The following is an 18032-nucleotide window of genomic DNA, read 5'->3' on the forward strand; positions in this document are numbered from 1 at the left end:
CGTGAAGCACACCACAAGCTCAGTCCGTGTTCACGGGACCACACTTAACAGATCGGGAACAGAACAGAACACACACCATACGGTGTTCACAGCAGCTGACGGAAGGGCAGGGGAAATACAAGTACCTCACACATCCAACTAACGGGGTTCTCTGAGAACAAAACTCTCTTTACGTCTTCCAACGTCTTCCAACGGGTGTGGATGTCCTTTGGATGCAGAAAACATTCGCATGTCATTTGCTATCGTTGCTCTCGGCACGCTCTTGCACCGAGGTCAAGGGACTGAGAGATGCATCTCACCAGGTTAAAAAAATCTATCCATCGTGTGCCACCGCCACGGAGTCTCTGCATGCACTCTCTCCTTTTCTCACTCACACTAGCCTTTCGTACTTCGGCACCACTGTCGGTTGAACACGAGGATCAGAAAACACAAGGTTTCAGAACTTCTAACAGCCTTCTGGTTACATAGCACACCCTTGCATTCATAGCATTGATACGACTCCGCGAAATAAAGAGTAGCGGATACAAACGGGACACCCACCGTCAAAGTCACAGCCTGTATGGTGTGAAGACGAATTCAAGAGTGAGAAAGCACGTAGACGGAAATATTCCTTCCTATGGCAGAATATTTACAGCACTGCTTTCAATGAAGTGCTTCTCCCGTAAACATTTGAAATGAGATGAACGGCACAGATTCAATGAAGGCTTCATACTGTACTTGTGCATAGGAAGGGAGACAAGTGTCACAAACTAAAAACGAAAGCAAAAAGACCAAACACTGTGACACCATGATCTCCAAAAAGGAGGTTTTCCCGGGGGTGGGGAAATAATGTGGTGGGGTTCCAATTAAAACAAGGAAAAAAGAATGTACTTCTAATGAATGGTTTCCATAGTGAACACGCACAAAGAATTCACTTGACGAGTCCAGGGATACAATATTACAGGAGAAATCCTTTGATATCCATTGTAGCCTGTGTGTGTGTGTGTGTGTGTGTGTGTGTGTGTGTGTGTGTGTGTGAGAGAGAGAGAGAGAGAGAGAGAGAGAGAGAGAGAACGAGAACCAATCAGGCAAACAGCAGTTCGCTTTCAAACACCTGATATTTCAACACTTCATGTAACAAAACTTCTAAAATTCATTTAGCTTTGCCTCTCTTTCTGAAGAAAAATGTCAAAAATAGTGGTGAATATACCCCACGCTGAACGTACTGATTCTGAAAACTCTCAGTATGGATGGGTTTTATAATACACTTAACCATGGGTGGGGTGCCTGGGTGGCTCCGTCAGTTAAGTGTGTGACTGCGGCTCAGGTCATGATCTTACGGTTTGTGGGTTCGAGCCCTGCACCGGGCTCTGTGCGGACAGCCTGGAGCCTGCTTCGGATTCTGTCTCCCTCTCTCTCTGCTCCTCCTTCCCGCTCTGTCTCTCTCGGTCTCTCAAAAATAAATAAATGTTTAAAAAAAAAGAAAGAAAGAAAGAAAGAAAATGAAAGAGAGAGAGAGAGAGAGAAGAGAAGAAAAAAAGAAATACACTTACCATGTGTTTAGAAAAATTTGAATTCCTACCAGTCTATACCTACCCCGCTGTATAAATTCCCCAGCTGGAAGATTTAGAATCCGTGCTTGAGCCAAAGCCTGCAGGAAAACCGCTGCCTGACTCTGCATTTGATGGGGGTCCCCAACCGATGGCCGCACCTGATTTAGAACCACTATCGGAGTTCTTTCCAGAACCAGGGACCTGAGGAGGTTCCTCAACACATGACACATAGAAGTACCCTACGACCCAGCACTTTCACGACTAGGTACTTAGCCAAAGGATACAGGTCTGCTGTTTCCAAGGGGCACACGCACCCCAGTGTGCATAGCAGCACTATCGGCAGTAGGCAAAGTATGGAAAGGGGCCAAATGTCCATCGATGGATGAATGGATACAGAAGAGGTGGTATCCATCTACAACGGAGCAGTGCTCGGCCACCAGAGGGAATGAAGTCTTGCCATTTGCAAGTACCTGGATGGAACTGGAGGGTGTCATGCAAAGTGACATTCGTCCCTCAGAGAAACACATGTATCACAGGACCTCACCCGTGTGAGGACCTTCACTTCCCAAACAGAGGAACTCTGGGAAGGGAACCCGGGAAGGGAAGGGAAGAAGGGAAGAAGGGAAGAAGGGAAGGGAAGGAAAAATAACATACAAACAGGGAGGGGGACAAAAACGTAAGAGGCTCTTCCCTAAGGGGAACAAACAGAGGGCTCCTGGAGGGGGTTGTGCCAGGGCGGGGGCTGAAAGGGCGAGGGGTATGAAGGACTCTCCTCCTCAAACCACTGTTGCCCTATAGGCTAAGTACCTTGGGGGTACATTGAGAAAAATAAATTCAATGATAATATCAGAGAGGGCGAGGGTGAGGGCGAGGGCTACCTGATCATCTGCAAATGTAACAAAGGGAAAGTCCGGGAACCGTTTGGGAATGAAGCTGTCTACCGCTTCTCAGTCCTGGCAAAAGAACTGCTGCAGCTTATAGGCAGTCACGTCCCTCTGTAAGGCACCCGACAAACGCCTTCCTGCTTCTCAAAAGCTCATCTGGGCTTGGATGAGTTTCAGGAAGTTTGCAGTCACACCATCGTTCCTTGATCGCATGACTTTCACCTGGGTTTCCTATTACGTAAAAGGAACACAGCCAAAACCCTTTGAAGGACTAGTGTGAATATCTTTCCTGTCCTGAACCAGAAGAACCTCTCCAAAGCTCCCAAAATATTCTTTCAGATCCTGTTCGGTTGTTTTCCACAGGAGACCCAACACTCTTAAATCTGACGTACCCTGGATGGCTCTCTTCACTTTCACTGCTGAAGAAGCAGGCACCTGTCTCGTCCCTTTTTCTGTGGCTATCTTTGGGATAAGTTGACGACTATCCGCTACCGGATTTCCCCAGCCAGCATCAGGGATGTGCAGAATGTCTTTGACCAGCCGGACACCTCTCATACGCTGAGACGCTGGATTCCGGTAGTGCAGTCCACGTGCTGCCGACAAACTGGGCTGTCACTGTGGACAGCAGCACTGTCCCGTCGTCTTCCGATGGCATTTCGATGGGCTCGTCATTCTCATCTTTGGTCACCCGAGTACATTCAGACACCTGCTCTTATTTCTCCGCTAGGCCGCTGCTAGGAAGCCTGACAGGGAACCCGAAGCGGCGAGGGATCCAGGAGCAGCCCAGCTACCGCTTCGCTCCCACGAAATGGCCGCCTTGTAACTCTTTACGGAAGAGGAAAAAACACCACCGTGACCGCCACCATTTAATAACCTTGCTCTAAGTGTGGAGAAAGCAACCACCCATCCCCAAAAGGAAACTTCGGCAGGCTACACGTATAGGACATATGGAGCCTATACTTGCAAGTGCTTACTTACATGGGAACATGGAAAGGTCACCTGAGTCCCTGATGGCCCAGATGGGGTTCTTTGGAGGTGTCTGAATGAGTTTTCTTGTGTGCTCCCTTAGAGAAAGCTGGCCGTGAGACGACGCAGCCAGAAACTAGGAAGCCCTTTGGTTCCATCAGCGAAGCCCCGGCTTTTGGGGAGGAAGGGACGCTCACGGAGATATCCCGGGCCACATTTGGTTTGTGGGTTGCTGCAGCTTTTGGCTTCTTTGCACCAAATTGGCTGTGTTCTCATTGGAAATGGAAAACACCTGCACGATGGGATCCATCCACGGTAATGCTCTCGTGCGATTGGATTTGTTTTTATAAAAGGGGGAGATTTGACCATTGGGTCTTTCGCGTCCTCTCCACAAGTAGGAGTGAAACAGAGGCTGATGTTGGTTTGCATCTTGTTTGTGGATCTATGGCCACAGGTGTTATCCATGTGAGATGTTTTCTCTACCTCTGGATGCTATTGCTCACACCAATTTGTAACCGAGCTCCGTTACTGTGTTTCAAGGCAAGCTCTTGTGAACATTGGGCATTCTAACACTCAGGAGGATCAGAACAAACCCAAATGTGTTTCACATTCACGTGAACGGGGTATGGGTGTGGGGTGTGTGTGTGTGTGTGTGTGTGTGTGTGTGTGTGTGTGTGTGAAATTCTCTACATTCAGAGTTTTATGTTACTCCATAAGAAAGTTGCCTCACGGGAAGGGACACAATTGATGGCCCAGAGAGAGGAGAGATAAAAATTGAACACACCTGCCCTCCCCGCTACACCCACACCCACACACCCTTTCCCAATAGTCAGAAGAATGAGGAAGAGGAGGAAGGCAGACAGATGCCAGTGATCCTAAACCCGCCCCTCCTCCTCCCCGAGCACAAGCGCCAAGATGGGTGCCCACCCCACGGCCTGCTCCTCCTTCACCTCTTCCACAGGGGGCTGAAAAGCAACCAGAGACAAAGCCACTTTTGCAGGAGGCAAAGACAGGAGACAGAGATGGAAGAAGAAGTAGGAGGTGGACGCGGACGCGGAGTTGGAGGTGCAAAAGAAAAAGATGAAAGAAACACAAAAAGGTGAGTCCAAAACTTTAAATCTGCCTGGGGCCTGGCCGGCGGCTCCCTGGCCGCCTCCCCCTCCCCCTGTTTCTGCATCAGTTGGTGTGGCTCCAGTGATCTCCTAGGCCATCCCCGGTGGTGGGGCCTCCCGTGTGAGCCTGATGGTGGGGAAACAGATCGTTTGACTTTTTAGTGGACACGGGTGTGACGTCTTGGGTACTAAGGGCCATGGAAGGGTGATTGCTTACTTAAAATGGACATATTTTCGGAGCCGTCGATATCAAATACAATGCAGATAGTTAGGTTTTATTCTTTGTGGTGGTGGTTGTAAAATGGCTTGAATTTGGTGCTCTCTGCATGACAAGCCTTTGGGGTGGGCAGCTCCGGTCATGGCCTTGCTTCCGTCCCAATACTGACCCTGTAATTGTGGTCCTCAAAATATACATCTCTGTGACCTTTACAAACAACATAACACGTTTTCTCCCTCGTTTTACAACAGGTATCAAAAACAAAATCAAAAAAACTTTACAAACACTTACGCCCTTCCTTGTTCCACTCAGACACGCACTCTAGGGTTCAGGCCCGAGGCAGGGGCCTAATCAGCTTTCATGTGACTTCAGTTTATGACTTCACTGGTACCCGTTGCAGTTTGTCAGCAAAAAGTACTTCAAACGATGGTCGATTTTGTCTCTCGCATACAGTGTTCGTGGGTGAATGTTGACAGGAGATAGGTTAAATACACAAAAATGTTTACTCGTAAACCTTTAAATTTTTTCCTTGTACCATTTATTTTTGAGAGAGAGAGAGAGAGAGAGAGAGAGAGAGAGAGAGAATGAGAGAATGAGAATGAATGTCAGCGAGGGAGGGGCAGAGACAGAGGGAGACACAGAATCCGAAGCAGGCTCCAGGCTCTGAGAGGTCAGCACAGAGCCCCACGCGGAGCTCGAACTCACGAGCTGTGAGATTGTGACCTGAGCCGAAGTCCGACGCTTAACCGACTGAGCCGCCCAGGAGTCCCTATTTGTAAACTTTTAAAATGGCTTCCCAAATCTTTCGTGACCTGTAACTTCAAAGCTTTGCTAAGTTAAGTGGTAAATTAGGTTCAGTTCTTCAGACATCTGAGTCTTTTCCACAGAAGATAAAATACTAAATTGTGAATTACTAAACCTACGGCGTTTTCTTTTCTTTGTTTGTTTTTTTGTTTTTTGTTTTGCTGTGTGTGTGTGTGTGTGTGTGTGTGTGTGTGTGTGTTTGGTCTTTGGCTTTATTCAGAAAAACAGTAAAGATACTTGGGTCTGTTAGTAAACATGTTTCATCGTTTGTTGTTTTTTTTTTTCCTTGAAGATTTGTTTTCCAGCCTATTTCTTTATTTTTAGGAGAGAGAGAGAGAGAGAGAGAAAGACACACACACACACACACACACACACACACACACACACACACACACAGAATGAGTCGGTGGGAGGGGCAGAGGATCCGAAGCGGGCTCTGTGCTGACAGCACAGACAGCCCAATGCATGGCTCAAACTCACGAACCGAACCGTGGGATCATGACCTGAGCCGAAGTTGGATGCTTAACTGACAAAGCCACCCAGGCGCCCGTTTCATGACTTGCTAAAAATTGTACAGTAAAAGAAAAAAGAAACAAAACCAAACACCACAACGTGTTTCTGAAAATGATGAGATACATTCGTACATTTGACAGTGTAAAGAATTCTGGTGTGTGGGGGGCCTGGGTGGCTCAGTCGGTTAAGCGTCTGATTTCACCTACGGTCATGGTTCATGGATTTGAGCCCTGAGCTGGGTTCTGCACTGACAGTGCAGAGCTCCCCCTCTCCCCCTCTCCCCCCTCTCCCCCTCTCTCCCCCTCTCCCCCTCTCCCTTTCCTCCCAGCTCTCAAAATAAAGGAATTAACTTAAGAGGAAAAAAAGAACTCCATAAAAAAAAAATAAAAAGAAGGCAGGCAGGCGGAAAAGAAGAGAGAAAAAACACAAAATACTATATGGTCAATCGCTATTCTTGCTGTGCTTATGTCAATACTGAAGCCATGTCTGTTAACACTGGACTTATTTTACAAACAAATTAGTTTTCATTGGGCTATCTTTGACAGGAATGGAGGGGTCTCGATAGAAAAAGATTGTATTTCAGTAGCTCTTTTGTGGATGTTAACTTCTAGTTCTGGTTAATTAATTTTCTTTGACTGTTGTTTGCCTTTAAAACTGGGCTGGATCCTGAATCCTGGTTTCCTCGAATATCTGACTACGACTCTTCAAACTCAGGCTTCCAATCCTCTCCCATCCTCTTATCTTACCATCCTGAAGAACTCAAATGGCCCTTTTCCCTGAAGCCCTGCAAAGGAAAGCTGGACAACTGGAGATAAACTTCAGAGAAATTGCCACAGTTGTAGACAATCTGTGTGCCTGTTGCTCTATGGGCCATTCAGAACGAGACATTTGCTGCTGTTGTGTTTTTGTTGTTTTTAAAGTAGGCTTCACCATGCCCAGTGTGGAGCCCAACTGGGGCCTTGAGCTCACGACCCTGGGATTGAGACCTGAGTGGAGATCCAGACTTGAATACTGAACCTGAACCCACTGAGCCACTCAGAATCCCCCAAAATGAGACATTTGAACTACATGCCAGAAAAATCGGTCAGATTGCCCCCTGCCTGCTCCCACTCCAGCTGAGGATGCTTCGAGCCTGGCATCTAGACACCTTCTCACTGACCGCACTTGGGACTTAGACACTGGGTTTATAAGTTGTTCTACCCATTAACCCGTGGTGTTCTTCTCTTTCTGTAGAAGTACCTCTTATTAGTTACCTGATTGCTTGCTGAACGAGGAGGCAGAGTCAAAGCTAGTTCACAAACACTTGCTGCAACTGTATTAGCTCCTCTTTAGAAATAAGAACCCATATTTTATTTGTATTTTTATAAGTTTCTTAATATTTATTTTTGAGAGGGGGTGGGGGGAGGGAGACCCATAATCTGTAGCTGGCTCCAGGCTCTGAGCTGTCTGCACAGAGTCGGATGCGGGGCTCGAAATCACGAACGGCGAGATCCTGACCGGAGCCAGAGTCCAATGCTTAACCCACGGAGCCACCCAGGTGCCCCAGCAACGAAAGCCCACATAAACAGGGGCACCTGGATGGCTCAGTCGGTAGAGCGTGTAGCTCTCGATCTTGGGGTTGTAAGTTCGAGCCCAACGTTGGGTGTAAAGGTTACTTAATAAGATTTAAAAAAAAAACATAAAAATAAAATCAGACAGCAATTCACTTGGGTACAGTAAGAGGCCCTTGACCACCACAACCTTCCCCCCCGCGCCCTCCCCCCACAAGGTGGTCATAACATTGGGTTTGACTATACTGTTACTATTCCTTAGAATACACTTGGGGAGAAATCTCAGGATATGATGCAGTACCAAACTATGCAGAAAAATACCCAAGATCTCAGATAGGAACTATCTCTGATTCCCCCCCCCCCACCCCCAATTAGCACAAGGGAGCAAAAGTTGTGACCTGCACCCTGTCAAATCCTTCCCTTCCAAAGCCCCTGCCACACCCTAATTCGGCTTGAAATAGTTTCAGAAGGTGGACCTCCATCCCTGTTCCATAGAAGTGGAATGAGGGATTGACAATGGAAACTTATAAAGGGGAAGAAAACTTAACACCTCTGACTCCATGTTGCTTCGATTCCCTTCACAACTTCTGTGTAGCCCTGCACCTAGGCCTGTGACAGGTGAGATTTACAGAAACTGTTCTCACCGGGGGAGATAAACGGATAGCCCTAGCCCGAGCCATCACCCATCATCGTCCCCGTTCCTTACCATTGGGAAATGATCCAAACTCCAGAGGCTGGGGGTGAGTGTGGGGGGCGGGGAGTGGGGAGTGGGCAATTGAAACTGTGCCACGGAGGGTTAAGGAGGCTGACGCTCGCTCTCTCTCTCGCAGAGAACCTAAATCTTGTTCTTCAGGGAACTATTTGCCCCTAATCAGCTATTGTGTCTTTTCAGGTCCCACAAACAAACTCTAGCTGTCTCTGAAGAAGCCTGGACTCAAGGTCCACCGATATGCTTGCAGCCTATAAGCCAGCACAGCCCTGAGAGAAAGAGCCTAAGTCCTCATCCAGGTTATACCAGCTCTCGGGGCATACCCACAGCCCCTTCTCCGTGTCCTAAGGTAACCTCCTGACATCAGGGACTAAATTTTGCCTCCTTCTCATGTTAAGTCTCCGCCCCTAAGCAAACCTGGGAATATGCATGACAGGTATGTTTCCTCAATGTGGGTGCTCCATCTTTCCTCATCAATAATCACAGATGTGCCTTCCCTTTTATCAACAGGTATGTAAAGGATTCTTGGGATTTCATTCTTTTGTCAATTCAAGTGTATTCCAATGTTGCACTGGCTCCTTCAAATTGTCCTTGTTGAAAGTGTGTTGCTGTCCCTGTCTCTCTGTTAAAAATGCTTTGCCAAATACAAAGGCAGACCATCTGAGCCAAGCACATGAACTATGTCTGCTGGTCAATGGAACTTACAGAGAACATACGTCACTTTTGAGTTTCCCACCATTTATGTTACAATAAGTTCACCCCAACGAGGAACCCTAGGTGGTTCAAAGACATATATGTGTGTTTACAGACACACACACACACACACACACACACACACACACACACACACACACTCACACTCTCTCTCTCTCATACCTAGCAAGGAGGGACACACCCAGGGCAGACAAGACAGTCACCTGGCACTGAGGGACATAAAAACATCAGGTTGATCGTCCGTGATTTCTGAGGAAAGATTATCGATCAAGACGGGGAAATGATAAAGGAAATTCTAAACTTTTTATGTTGGTGCTCTCCCAGGGAAGCTATACATTTAATATTTACCGAGGTCAAAGGGACTCCAGAAAACCTCAAAGCATGGGCTCTTTTTCTGTCCTGAGCACAGATTGTATGTCTGGTTTGTTAAAAAAAAAAAAAAAAAAATTTTTTTTTTCTTAAACATAACTAACTAAAAAAGGGGGCTTCCAAAGGCGGCTTATAAAGATAAGGGAAACAAAAGAAAACAATACAAAAACCTTCCTGGTCGCCATAAGATTGAAGTCATACAGCCTTGCACATACTAAAAACAGAAGATAAAGTCTGTAACTTTCTGGAATGTGTTCTTTCTCCTCATGATGATTCCTAACATCTGCGGCCAACCCCCCCCCCCCCCACCCCCGTGCCCTGTTTTTCCTTTTTTTTTTTTTTTTTTTTGGTAAGCTGTATGTATGCCCAATGTGAGGCCTTCCCCAGATGACTGACTGCTTTGTGAAGATTGCGTATCCCCGTCAGCCCTCCTAACTTGGGCTCCAATGAAACTCTTTTCCTTCCTCTTTAAAATTGTTTTTAAAAAGGCTCGTTCATTTTGCATCGACATAGGGTAAATGCTATAAAAGGTAAGCAAGACATAGTGAGGGGACAAACTGGGAAAGGTGGACAGCGTTTAAAAGATGCTTTTAAATGCTACACTTCTTCCTGCCTTTCCTTCACAGGTAGGAGGACAGCACCTACACCTACTGTCGTTGGCAATGGTCATCGGCCTGGAGAGGAAGAAACCATTCCATAGTTTTCCACACGGCGGATGAGAAGGCCCTCTCGGACCAAATCCAGGAACTCCCTTACTGTGAGCCAAGGACCGGTGTTTTGTCGTTTTCCTTTCAGTTGTGGTTAGAAGTAGACATCACCTACAATTGAGATTTTTCACCATATATAAGCGTAGAGTTCAGTGGTATTAGGTGCAACATTCACATCCTCCTCGTTGCGTTCTCTCTTTCCATTCCATTTGTTGTAGTGTTTTAAGATTTATGTTTTTGATGTTTATTTATTGGTTTATGGGGGAGGTATAGGGTGGGTAGGGAGGGAACCCCAAGCAGGCTCTGCACTGTCCGTGTGAGAACCCAATGCAGGGCTTGGTCTCACGAACCCTGAGATATGACGTGAGTCAAAATCTAGCAAGCGTGGGATGCTTCACCCACTGAGCCACCCAGGCACCCCACCGATTCCATTTGTTTTAAAGACATAAACGTTGCAAACTTTTTTTTTTTTTTCAACTTTTATTTATTTTTGAGATAGAGAAAGAGCATGAATGGGGGAGGGTCAGAGAGAGGGAGACACAGATTCTGAAGCAGGCTCCAGGCTCTGAGCTGTCAGCACAGAGCTCGACATGGGGCTTGAACTCACGGACCGTGAGATCATGACCTGAGCCCAAGTCGGACACTTATCCGACCGAGCCACCCAGGCGCCCCACAACCTTTTTTTTTTTTTTTTTTTTAAGTTTGTTCATCCATTCCTTCATTCCTTCATTCATTTTTCACATTCTCTTCACTCGATGTGGGACTTGAAGTCACAACCCTGACAGAGATCAAGAGTCCAAGAGTCGCATGCTCTTCTGAGTGAGCCAGCCAGGAGCCCCTTCCATTCCATGTTTTGAAACAACCCCAGGATCCTGACTCAGACTCCCAATTTGACTGATGAGAGCCCCGCCCACGCCCTCTAGGCCATCTGTGGGGCTGTTTCATGTGTGTCCATCTTTCTTCCTCCTTTTAGTGGCACGTCAAAGGTTGCATGTGAAACAGCCAGTGCCTGTGGAATGAAACTGTACTCAGTTTCCCTTTGGAAGCAGGTGGGAGAGGGAGGAGAGGTCAATGGCTAATCAATAGAGTGTTAGTGTTGCTTTACAGGAGTGTGCCCGCTGGGACCATCGCCCGGGGTCACAATTGTCCCCTGTCAGGCCTCCCCCACCCTCTATCCCTTATTGCCCCATGCCTGTGTTTGGCCTCTGAACCCTAAGACACCACCATCACGTGTTTCATGCCACCCTCTGACTCTGACTCGGCAGGCCACGCCACGCCACACCATGCCGCTCGCTCGCTCGCTCGCCAACTCCCTACCCTTCCACGTACCTGCACCCCCACCCCTGGAAGGCATTATAGTAAGATATCATCCTCCACATCCATGATTCTCAAATGGTTTATTGAGGTTTCCTGGGTTAGGAAAAGGAGGGGACTCTCTTTGCTCCAGAGAAGGCAAGTTCTTCAGACATCATCTTCTCCCCTCCCCCCTTTCTCTCCCCCACCCCTTCTTTCTTTCCCTCCCCCCCCCTTCCCCCCCCCCTTCCCTCCCTTTCCTCCCTTTCCTCCCAGTAGTTCAGAAACTGCAGCCTAAGGGTTGGGGGAGTTGAAGAAAGCCATTCAATGCAGAGAAGCCCCAGGCTCAGACTTTAACAGAAAGCTTTCTGCATTTGAACGAAGGGGTTGAATGAGGCCCATTGGAATGAATCGCCCTGAACCTCCCTTCCACTGCCACTCCCATCCCCGCCCCCCACCCCTCCCCCACCCTCACCCCCACTCCCACCCCCATGAGTCCTCCAGTGGTTTGGGGAACTGAAGGCTGCGGGTGGGCAGGGGGTGGGGGCGCATGCATCCTAAGCGGCAAAGTAGGCCCCTGGTCCACAGGAAAAATACAAACTCTATGTACCGAAATCTGTTGCGTCTGTATACGCGGATAATGACACCGCAGAAAGACAAATTAGAAAAGAAAAGAAAAAACAAACCCCAAACAACCCAATCCCGCTTACGATTGTACCAAACATGATAATAAAGAACACGAAAAGAAATAAAGGAACAAAGACACATCCGGCCACGAGCGAGCGGGTCTCCCTGTACGTCAGCTACTTTAGAGAGTCCCTCTCCTAGAGGCCCCTTCAGCTCAACAGCGGGCTGCACAGGTGTCCCTGTCTCTAGCCCGATTCATCTTGGTGCGAGCACCCTAAGTGGCCAAGGAGGCCCCCGGTCCACGGGAAAAATCATGCCTGGGTACAGCGGAGTTGTGTATCCCGGGCAAAGCGGTCAAGGGGTTGGCGAGATGTGTGCGGAGGAGAGGAGGTATCTGTTCTGGGGCCGCCCTCCCGGGCACCGCTCTGGCTGAGAAGAGGGCAGTGGGGCGCGGCCTGGACCCGGACGACAGTTGCTGCCTGCTGCTGGGCTGAGGGCTGAGGGCAGTGGGGCAATGGCCACGCTGGCTCCTGCGACGCAGTTCGTCCTGGGCACCTTCTGTGGTTTCTGTCGAGGTGCCGGTTGCCGTGATGACCGAGGCTAAACTCCCCTCTCCGCCTGGTTGTTCAGACGCCCGATCCTCCCGTGTTCTCGGTACGTGGACTGACCCGCACCCTCCCATCCCACCAGACCCCTTGTGCCAATATTTCCTGTTTCAGAGTTCTTTCGCCTTGTCCGGAAAGTAAACAAACCACACTCACAGATATCGACCCCTCGAAAGAACAAAGAGACGTCCAGGCACGAGCGAGCGGGTCGCCCTGTGCCTCGGTGTACTTTAGAGACTCGGTCTCTTACAGACACCTGAAGCTCAACGATGGGCTGCGGCGTCCCTCCCTCTCTCTGGCCCAGTTCCATCCCGGGACGAGTCCCACAGTCTCTTTGCGCGACGACACCACCGCTCGCTCACGTGAGCCGGAGGCAACGTGCTAATGGACCGGAGGGTGGCACTGTAGATTCAAAGTGACCTACGCACCAAAGCGTCCGTCAACGTGGTGTCCGGAAACCTTGGACGTTGCCGTGCCCTGGATGAAATCGTCGCTCTGGAGACTCGGGCACGTGTCGCCCGTCTTCTCTACGTTCTTCCTACCTTTAGTCTCCCTGTGTGTGTTTGCCCGACATCTTGCCTGATGGTTCACGGAGGAATGAGACACCCATCCGGCAAGAGCTGATGCTCTGCTCACCACGGCACGTGACTGACGGAAAAGAATACGCACGGGCCCGCACTCATCTTACCCTTCGTTCTCCACCGTGTCAGAAAAACGTGTGGCCTGCCTTCCTCCTGTCCAAAGCCAAACTGGAAAGGAAGACTTAGATGTAAAGGAAACATTAGAGAAGCTTTCAAAAAGCAGCAGCAAGCAAGCAAGCAAGCAAGCAAAGTAAACCACCCACCCCTACCCTCCTGCCCAGCAGGTGCAAGAAGCATGCACGGAGCACTCTCCTCCTTTTCTCCCTGGAAGTGCCCCCCCCCCCCCCCCCCCCCCCCCCCCCCCCCCGTCTTTCCTATGCCACCAGGGGAGTGACATTCTTATCCTCAAGGACAGGGGGAGAAGTGGAGAGAATTCTAGAGGAGAACAGATCTTGGTTGGTTGGTTGGTTGGTTTTAAAATCCTCATCATCCTTTAGCCTCCCCACGTAGTTCAGTTAGTCGTCCACCGTCGCTTCTCCTTGTTCAACCCAATATACAAGCGTTTAGGTTTGGCCACTTCTCAGGGTCTTGGTTTCCTCAGGAGGGGCTCTACCTGTCACGTGAAACTTGTAGGAAATCAATTTGTTGGCTCCTTGTACGGTTAACCTGTCTCGTGTCAGTGTCACCCTCAGGGTCACCTGCAAACCCTAAGGGGGTGGAGGCATAGGGTGTGTCTCGGTGACACCTTCCTTTTCCCTGCGGGGGCCCACCCCCCCCCCCCTTTGGACTGTAGGGTCCTCTGGGAACCGGGACATTTTTTAGTGAGTGGCTATTAACTCCTTCCGTTCTCCATCCCCCCCCCCCCCCCCCCCCCCCCCCCCCCCCCCCCCCCCCCCCCCCCCCCCCCCCCCCCCCCCCCCGCCGCCGCCGCCACCACCGCCGCCCGTAGTGGTGTTTATTGAGGACAGTAATGGTGAAAGCCATATTCTTGTCGCTTGCCACGCGGTGCACTTGCACCCATGTTCCCCGTACCTGTTTGTGGTCTTTGGACTTCGTCGTGGCCCCGTGCGGCGAAGGACTTTGCTTAAGCTTTATCCGTGGTCGTTCGTTTATCCATCACCCCCTTTCTGTCCCCCCCCCCCCCCCCCGCAGCTTGGTTTGTTATGTTTCCGAGAGAGACGCTCCCCCGCTTGACCCAATAGAATAAAAACGGCTCGTCCGTCCGTTGTTGTTCTGGGAGTACTCTCTCGCGTGGTTTCGGTTTGACCGTCCGTCTCTCCCTCCCTCCCTCCCTTCCTTCCTTCCTGCCCGCTGAAATGTGTCTAAGTCCTCCCGGGAGCGCGGGCGCCGCCTGGGCCGCTCTGGGCCGCCCGTGCCCGGCCCGCCCGGTGTGTGCGGGGAATTTTCCGCGCACGTCCGCCTCGGCCGGCCGGGGAGTCGAGTGGCCGGTCTGCCCCCCCCCCCCCCCCCGCCTTTTCAGCGGCAGCCGCCCCGATGCATTTTTCGAGTGTCCCTTGGGCTGCCGGGGTCGCGCCGTGCCGGCCGGCCGGGAGCTCCCGAGGCGGACGCCCTCCGCCGGCCTGGGACCGAGAGGCGGCATCCGGAGTGGGCCGGGACGAGATCGGGCGGCCGGGCCGCCGGCTGTGCGCCCTCTCGGCCCCGAGATCGCGAGCTGTCCCCGCTGACGTTTCGGTCGGTTGTCGGGCGCCACCTGGCGGCCGCTTTTATATAGCGTTTCCCCTCCGGAGCGTCGGCGACGTCGGCAAGGGATGCGATTCGGCCGCGGTGCCCGGGGCGGAGTTCCAGAAGGCCGGCGACGTTGGCGTGATCGTCCCGCTGTCGTCGGGGCGCCGGCGGCTGGTGCACTTGCCGGAGATTGAACCTCCGGGTATATGGGGGAGTAGCGGCGGCGCTCCCTGGGAGCGAGCCGGGGTGGGGGGCTGCCCGGACGGGTCGACCAGCACCCGCCGGTGCTTTCCTCCCCTCCCACCACCCCCCCCCCCGACCGCGGGGACCGTCCGGGGCCGCCACCCGGAGACTGTGGCCCCGTGGGTCGCTTGTCGGTCCTTCCCTGCCAGGCGTCTTTTGTCTTCCCTCCCGCTTCGCGGTCGGGCCGGGCTGGGCCGGGCCGGGCCGGTGAGGACCGTCCTGAGCCTTGAGGGGAAGCCCGCGGAGGGCGCGATGGGCCCGGGCGGGGGCACGCGTGGTGCTCCCGGTCGTTGGACCCGATTTTCTCCCCAGATTTTCCGAGGCCCGCTGCGGAGTTGGGGACCGGGCCGCGAGGGGAAGCCCGTATAGGGCGCCAACGCCGGCGCGCCCGCGATCCCCGTTGAGGTCCTGTCGTCGGGGGCGCCTCCGCGCAATTCAGACCCCCCCCCAAAACAGTCCCAGCCGGGGGTCGGGGACTGGCATGGGGCCGGTCTTGCGAGGTCCGGTGAGGCTTCCGCAGGCGACAGCGCGGAGTGTTTTATTTTTCTAAGTCCCGACCCGGAGACGACCCGTGGACGGGCGAACGTGTAACGGGGCAGGGCCTACCCGGCCATCCCCCCCCATCCCGCGATTCCCCGGTCGGTCGGTCGGTCGGTCGGTCGGTCCCGGGGTCGACCAGATGGCCCCCGGGGACTTCCGGGGGGGTGGGGGGTTGCTTGGCGGTGATGGGAAGATGCTTGGGGCCCGTGGCCGGGCCAGGGTCCCAGAAGGTCCCAGTGACCTGTGGCTCGGCCCCGCCTGCCAACGCGGTTATTTTTGTCTCCTGAAAGAGGTACTTTTTGCTGCCAGGTAGGTGCTGACACGTTCTGATGTGGCGGTTGTCATCCTGTAAGAGAGACTTGGGCCTCGTCGCCGCTGGCTGGCGTGGCTCCGGGCTTGGCGGTGACGCCGAGCCGAGCCCGACTCCGCCCTTTGCCCGCCTGCTTGCTCGAGCCGTCTGCCTGGGCCTGCGCGCCGGCTCTCGTGCATCCAGGTGTGGTTCAGGCTGTGGCGCCACCTCCGGTCTCTGGCACCCGAGGGCGGCGTGGGGAGGCGGCGTGGGTCTTCTACCCCGTGCGCTCCCCGCTGCGGGCACCCGGCCGTGGCCGTGACAAACCCACCCTCGCAAGGCTCCGTGCCGCGTGTCAGGCGTTCCCTTTTCCCCTTGTGGGTTGTCCGGCTGCCTGTTCCCTGGGAGAGGTGGGGGAGGGGTGCTGGCGAGGCTGAAGCAGGTCCTCCTCTGGTCGCTGTCCTCGCCGGGCGTTTCCCCAGCCCCCTCCTCACCCCAGGACTGCCTCGTGTGGCGGTAACCGATCGATGTGGTGATGTCGCGCTCTCCCGGGCCGGGCCTAAGCCGTGTCAGACGAGGGACGGGCACTCCTGGTGAGTGGGACCGCTCTTCTCGTTCTGCCTGCGGGCCCCATGCTCCTCCTTCCCGCCTGTGGGCGGCGCGGGGGGTTGCAGAGGGGTGCGGACTCCGGCCCGACCCCGGCCTCCCGTCGCTGCGGGACCGGGGTCGGCTGACGCAGCGGACACTCTCGCTGGCCTCTCTTGGCTGTGTTGTGGTGGGCGGCCTCCCTGTGGTGGGGGGGCTGCACCCGATGCCACGCTGCTCGCCGCCTGGGCGTGCTGAGCGCGTGGCGCCTGGCCCTCCGTGGTGCCCCTGGAGCGCTCCAGGTCGTCTCAGGTGCCTGAAGCCGAGTGGTGGCGCCGTTCCCTGTTCCCAGCGGACCCCCCTTTGGGTCGCCGCCGTTGGCGGAGTTGCCCGAGGTGGGCGGGTGGCAGAATCGGTGAAGGGAGGCACACCCGTTCCCCCCGCTGCGGGGAGCGGGCGCCTTGTCGTCCCCGCCCCGCAACGGGCCGCTGTTGCCCGGAGGGGTGCGGGGGGGCTGACTTGGTGGGGCGAGTTGAGCGATCGTGGCGGGCCGAGCCGGCGCCGTGGCGCTTGGCCAAAACTCCCTCTGAGCGAGGACTGTCGGTTTCTTGCCCAGCGCGTTGCTGCCGGTGTTTTGCCTCGGTTTTCCTTGGGCCTCACCCGGAGGCGCGGCGCTCCTTCCGGGCGGCGACACGAGCAACCGCGCGTGGGGAAGGCAGGTGGCCCTCGTTGTGGGCCCTGACCGCGAATGCTCAGGAATGCCCTGTGTCACTCCGTTGCCGTGGACCTTTCTCCCCCGCCCCGGGCCCTGGTGGCCCCGGGAAGAAACGCCTTTTATCTGGCGGGTCGTCCCGATGGGGGGGACGAATTGGGTGGGGGGCGGCGCGCCCTTGGTGAGAAAGCCTTCTCTAGCGATCCGAGAGGGTGCCTTGGGGTACCGGAACCCCCCAGTCGCTGCCCCTCCTGTGCGCGTAGTGGCCACCTGTGTCAGGGTGACTGCATGCCCTTGTGCGTGTTAGGCGGAGCCTTCTCTCCCGCGCGAGAGGAGGTCTGTCGGCCCCGCGGTGGGGCCGAGCGCCGCTCTTCGCCTACCGCGGCCTGCGCCTCCCCCCTCTGAGTCGGGGGAGGGTCCCGCCAGGCCTGGCCGGTGTCCGGTGCCGTGGCCCGTGTGCCTCGGGCGTGTGGTGTGCGAGCGCGCGCGCACGCGCGCGGCGTCCCCCCGCCTCTCCCGTGGCGGTGTGTGTCCCGAGGGGCTTGGGGCGCCCCTGCGCGCCCCGCCCCCCCTTGCGCCGCGCGAGCGGCGGCTGTCTCCCGCCCGCCTCCCGTTCCGGGCTTTGCCGCTGGCGGGTGGCGCGCGGGCGCGGGTCGGGGCCGCGCCTGGCTTTGGGAGGCGCTTCCCTGGGGCGTGGCTCCGGGATGGACCGAACGGATGGAGGTTGGAGACGGGCTCCCGCGGCGGGGGTCCCGTGGGTCCGGACCCCAGCGCCGTGCGTTGTGGGGGGGGCC

The 18032-nt window shown here is 54.0% G+C and overlaps 1 long non-coding RNA gene and 1 pseudogene across 1 annotated transcript; one reads left to right on the top strand and one right to left on the bottom strand.

Moving 5' to 3' along the window:
• Positions 1–2093: 2093 nt before the first annotated feature.
• Positions 2094–3692, bottom strand: LOC122206992 (annotated as a pseudogene).
• A 164-nt stretch (positions 3693–3856) lies between these two features.
• Positions 3857–10527, top strand: LOC122205965. Its single transcript, XR_006196316.1, has 3 exons — positions 3857–4481; positions 8471–8636; positions 9997–10527. It is a non-coding gene; the product is annotated as an uncharacterized LOC122205965 (long non-coding RNA).
• Positions 10528–18032: the final 7505 nt, after the last annotated feature.

The sequence above is a fragment of the Panthera leo genome, chromosome E1 (assembly GCF_018350215.1).
Source record: "Panthera leo isolate Ple1 chromosome E1, P.leo_Ple1_pat1.1, whole genome shotgun sequence".
NCBI lineage: Eukaryota > Metazoa > Chordata > Mammalia > Carnivora > Felidae > Panthera > Panthera leo.